Source organism: Triticum dicoccoides, chromosome 5B, assembly GCF_002162155.2.
Source record: "Triticum dicoccoides isolate Atlit2015 ecotype Zavitan chromosome 5B, WEW_v2.0, whole genome shotgun sequence".
Lineage (NCBI taxonomy): Eukaryota > Viridiplantae > Streptophyta > Magnoliopsida > Poales > Poaceae > Triticum > Triticum dicoccoides.
Window position 1 is genome coordinate 369,920,591 of NC_041389.1, and position 6,248 is coordinate 369,926,838.

Here is a 6,248-nt window from a genome sequence, read left to right on the forward strand (position 1 = left end):
ACCCTGCTGCCCCTAGTATTTCGGCCTCGTCATCGCGAGGAGCCCTCGATCAAGCTCACAAGCATCAGCACCCCTCATATCCATGCCCCTCGGGCAGCGCGACGCGGTGCATTAAGTCAGAGCTAATCTATGGCAGGGGGCTCTAATACGTCTCCGTTGTATCTACTTTTCCAAACACTTTTGCCCTTGTTTTGGACTCTAACTTGCATGATTTGAATGGAACTAACCCGTACTGACGCTGTTTTCAGTAGAACTACCATGGTGTTATTTTTGTGCAGAAATAAAAGTTCTCGGAATGACCTGAAAATCCACGGAGCAACTTTTCAGAATTAATGAAAATAATGGCGAAAGAAATAGAGTCAGGGGGCCCACACCCTGTCCACGAGGGTGGGGGGCGCGCCCCCTCCCCCTGGGCGCACCCCCTGCCTCGTGGGCCCCCTGAACATCCACCGACCTCAACTCCAACTACATATATTTGCTTTCGCGGAGAAAAAAATCAGAGAGAAAGTTTCATTGCATTTTACTATACGGAGCCGCCGCCTAGCCCTAATCTCTCTCGGGAGGGCTTCTCTGGAGTCCGTTCGGGGCTCTGGAGAGGGGCATTCGTCACCGTCGTCTTCATCAACCATCCTCCATCACCAATTTCATGATGCTCACGTGAGTAATTCCATCATAGACTTGCTGGACGGTGATGGGTTGGATGAGATTTACCATGTAATCGAGTTAGTTTTGTTAGGGTTTGGTCCCTAGTATCCACTATGTTCTGAGATTGATGTTGCTATGACTTTGCTATGCTTAATGCTTGTCACTAGGGCGCGAGTGCCATGATTTAAGATCTGAACCTATTATGTTTTCATGACTATATGTGAGTTCTTGATCCTATCTTGCAAGTCTATAGTCACCTATTATGTGTTATGATCCGACAACCCCAAAGTGACAATAATCGGGATACTTCTCGGTGATGACCGTAGTTTGAGGAGTTCATGTATTCACTATGTGTTAATGCTTTGGTCCGTTACTCTATTAAAAGGAGGCCTTAATATCCCTTAGTTTCCATTAGGACCCCGCTGCCACGGGAGGGTAGGACAAAAGATGTCATTCAAGTTCTTTTCCATAAGCACATATGACTATATTCAGAATACATGCCTACATTACATTGATGAACTGGAGCTAGTTCTGTGTCACCCTATGTTATAACTATTACATGAGGAATCACATCCGACATAATTATCCATTACTGATCCAATGTCTACGAGCTTTTCACATATTGTGCTTTGCTTATTTACTTTACCGTTGCTACTGTTACAACTACTACAAAACTTCTATCGTTACTTTTGCCACTGTTACCGTTACTTCCATACTACTTTGCTACTAAATACTTTGCTGCAGATACTAAGTTATCCAGGTGTGGTTGAATTGACAACTCAACTGCTAATACTTGAGAAAATTCTTTGGCTCCCCTTGTGTTGAATCAATATATTTGGGTTGAATACTCTACCCTCGAAAACTGTTGCTACCCCCTATACTTGTGGGTTATCAAGACTATTTTCTGGCGCTGTTGCCGGGGAGCATAGCTCTATTCTTTGAGTCACTTGGGATTTATATCTGCTGGTCACTATGAGGAACTTGAAAGACGAAAGAACTAAGATTTTCCCCTCAACTACGAGGGGAGGTAAGGATTTTCCATCTAGCTCTGCACTAGATTCTCCTTCTGTTTTGAGTAAACTTGCGACACCTAAACCTGCTACTGCTATGAATTCTGATATGTCACATGTTATTGATGATGCTACTTCTGCTATGCATGATACTTATGATGAAACTACTTCTGTTCTTGATACTACTGTGCCATTAGGTGAATTTCTTGATGAACAACTTGCTAGGGCTAGAGAGAATGAAATTATTGAAACTGTATTATTGAAGATAGTGATGATGAAGGTTCTCCCCCTAAGTATGAATTGCCTGTTGTTCCATAGGGTTATGTTATGGATGAAAAAACTACTAGAGATATTTTTGCTTGCAATGATAGATCTGATCTTAAGAAGTTATTAGTTAAACTGAAACAGAAATCTCTAAATGCTAGAATGAAATATGACCCTGCTTTTGCTACTTCACCTATCTTTGTTACTGATAAGGATTATGAATTCTCTGTCGATCCTGAGATAATTACTTTGGTTGAATCTGATCCTTTTTATGGCTATGAATCTGAAACTGTTGTGGCACATCTTAATAAGTTGAATGATATAGCCACCCTGTTCACTAATGATGAGAAATCCCGCTATTATTATATCCTTAAGATATTTCCATTCTCATTAAAGGGCGATGCTAAAACTTGGTTTAATTCTCTTGATCCTGGTTGTGTGCATAGTCCCCAGGATATGATTTATTACTTCTCTGCTAAATATTTCCCCGCTCATAAGAAACAAGCTACCTTGGGGGAATATATAATTTTGTGCAAATTGAAGAAGAGAGTCTCCCACAAGCTTGGGGGAGGCTTCTCCGATTACTTAATGCTTTGCCTGATCATCCTCTTAAGAAAAATGAAATACTTGATATCTTTTATAATGGACTAACTGATGCTTCCAAGGACCACTTGGATAGTTGTGCTGGTTGTGTTTTCAGGGAAAGAACAGTCGACCAAGATGAATTGCTATTGAATAATATGTTGACTAATGAAAATAATTGGATTCTTCCTTAGCCAACTCCTAAATCAACTCCGAAGAAAAGGGGAGTTCTATTTCTCAGTCCTGAAGATATGCAAGAGGCAAAGAAATCTATGAAAGAAAAAGGTATTAAAGCTGAAGATGTTAAGAATTTACCTCCTATTGAAGAAATACATGGTCTTAATATACCACCTATTGAAGAAACACATTATCTTGATAACCCGACATAGGTAGTAAAGGTAAATTCTCTCTATAGATATGATAAAGTTGAAGTCCCGTCTACTAAGTTTCCTTGCCAATGTTTGGATGAATTTGATGACTTTATGGCTAGGCAAGAAAATTTCAATGCTTATGTTAGTAGAGAATTAAAGAGTAATTCTTATATGATTGGACGCTTGAGTGATTATATGGCTAGAGTTAAAGATGAACTTAAGCTCATTAGCAAATATGCTTCTATGGTTACCACTCAAGCAGAACAAGTACTTAAAGCTCAAAGCGATTTGCTCGATGAATTAAATAACAAACATGATTTTGCTGTTAGAGTGGCTACTAGAACTGGTAAAATGACTCAGGAACCTTTGTATCCTGAAGGTCACCCTATGAGAATTGAGCAAGATTCTCAGAGGAATAATTTAGATGCTCCTAGTCCTTCTAAAAAGAAGAAAAAGAAAAATGATAGGACTTTGCATGCTTCTAGTAAACCTGTTGTAGACACGCCTGAGAATCCTAATGATATTTCTATTTCTGATGCTGAAAATCTGGTGATGAACATGAACCTAGTGATAATGTTAATGATAATATTCATGTAGATGCTCAACCTAGCAATAACAATGATGTAGAGATTTATCCTATTGTTGATCTTGATAACCCACAATCAAAGAATCAACGTTATGATAAGAGAGAATTTGTTGCTAGGAAGCACGGTAAAGAAAGAGAACCATGGGTTCAGAAACCCATGCCTTTTCCTCCTAAGCCATCCAAGAAAAAGGATGATGAGGATTTTGAGTGTTTTGCTGAAATGATTAGACTTATCTTCTTACGTATGCTCTTAATTGATATGCTTAAAGTGAATCCTTATGCTAAATACATGAAGGATATTATTACAAATAAAAGAAAGGTACCGGAAGGTGAAATTTCCACCATGCTTGCTAATTACACTTTTAAAGGTGGAATACCTAAGAAACTTGGAGATCCAGGAGTACCAACTATACCTTGCTCCATTAAAAGAAACTATGTTAAACTGCTTTATGTGATCTTGGAGCCGGTGTTAGTGTTATGCCTCTCTCTTTATAACGTAGACTTGAATTGAGTAAGTTGACACCTACTGAAGTATCTTTGCAAATGGCTGATAAATCAACTGCTATACCTGTCGGTATTTTTGAGGATCTGCCTGTTGTGGTTGCAAACGTTACTATCTTAACAGACTTTGTTATTCTTGATATTCCCGAGGACGATAATATGTCGATTATCCTTGGTAGACCCTTTTTGAATACTCCAGGGGCTGTTATTGATTGCAACAAAGGCAATGTCACTTTTCATGTTAATGGTAATGATCATACGGTACACTTTCCGAGGAAACAACCTCAAGTTCATAACATCAATTCTATTGGAAAAATTCCAACTATCAATATTGGAGGTTTTGAATTTCCTCTTCCTACTGTCAAGAAGAAATATGATATTCTTATTATTGGGGATGTTCATATCCCCGTTAAGGTAACCTAGTGTTATTCAAAATTTCTCCGGTTCCATGTTATTCAGAATGAGTTTGTTAACAAGACTTGATCAACCTTGTTAGTGGATTCCTTTTGATGATCATGAGATGGATGAAATTAGAAGGCACAACCTTCTGTACCCTCTTTTTACCTTCTGTTATTTAGAATAAATAAAGCAAAAATAGTATTTTCTGTCTGTTTTCTGAATTATCCTTGCAAGAAAAAATACCTGAAAATAAAAGTTCTCCAAATGCCCTGCCAATTTAGTATGATTTTTTTGGAATATTTAAGAACATTTGGCACTGAGAACACAGCAGGGGGAGCTGGCACCTGGCCACGAGGGTCCAGGGAGCGCCCCCTACCTCGTGGGCCTATGGTGGCCCCCTCCACTTATTCCTGCACCCACAAACTTCATCTTCCTCCCAAAAAATCATTATCCAGCTCAAGCACGAGTTCTAGCTCATTTTGCTGTGATTTTTGATCTCCTTTCTCAAAGCTCCATTCACAAAACTGCTTTGGGAGATTGTTCCTTGGTATGTGACTCCTCCAATGGTCCAATTAGTTTTTGTTCTAGTAATTTATTCATTGCAAATTTTTGCTGCCTAGGTGACCCTGTTCTTGAGCTTGCATGTCAAATTTATGAGGTCCCAAGTAATTCTAATGCATGATATAGGCTCTAGGTACTTGTGGGAGCTATCAATCTTTTTGAGTTTGATTCACTTTTATTTTGAGTTACTAAAATTTTCAGAAATTTTCAGAAAAAGATGAAGAGATTGTTCTTGAGGGGCTCTTCTAGCCAAGGCTCTAAGGATAAACAAGCTAAGGAGAAAGAAAAGGCCAACTATAATCTTCCTCGCGTGGCGGAAGTACGGCCATGTGAATGGCTTTGTGATGATTTCTTGAGAGCAGCCGGGATTTATGATGACTTTTATTCATTGGCTGATAATTCGGGCCTCACCAACTTCCCCCACGACCGGATCGAACATATCTCTTACTCACCAATACTTTCATGGAAAACTTCTACTATTATCCTAAGAAATCACTTCCTTCAGTAGCTTTTCATTTATATGATGTGGATAGGGAGATGTCATTACGTGATTTTTGCGCGGTTTGCAAAATACCCTTCGAGGGCAGCTTAGAGGAACCACATCGTAAAGATGTAGATGGTTTTATTGATATTATTACTTTAAGGGAATCGAGGAAGGTTTCCGATGCAAGAATTACTAGCATACATTTTCCTGTTTTACGCTACTTTGCAATATTTGCTAGTCGATGCTTAATAGGTCGTGGAAAGTGTGGAAACCTTAGTGTTCTTGATATTATTATTTCGTTCCATGCTTTATCCTGTGATAACTCTGTTAGTATGGGTGCCATTATTGCTAAACGTCTAAGTCTGAACCGTACAAAAGGGCCCATTTTTGGAGGTATCTATGCTGCACGCCTTCCTAAACATTTCAGGTTACCCATTAGGCATTTTGAGAAAGAGGAAAAGTTGTTGCCTCCTACTTTCCTAGATTATAAGAGCATGGTAGCACATGAGTTTATTGTTAATAATGATGATAAGATGCTTTTGTATAATATGAGATTTAATAAGAAACACAATGAGATTTTTATCTTGCCTGCGCCTTCTTTGTTTGATTTAACTGCAGGCCATTACCTCGTCTTGCCGGCGGCCATTTACATGCACCGAGGCAGACATCAGCCCCAGAGCCTGAGCCGGAACCACCCCTTGACCCTTATCGACCATCATCTTATCAGTGGGATCCGGAGGAGATCGCCAACCAGTGGCAGTATGATGACACTCCTCAATACATCGGGGAGAGTAGCCGCGATCCATGGGCATAGACCAACTTAGGCCAAAAGCCTAAGCTTGGGG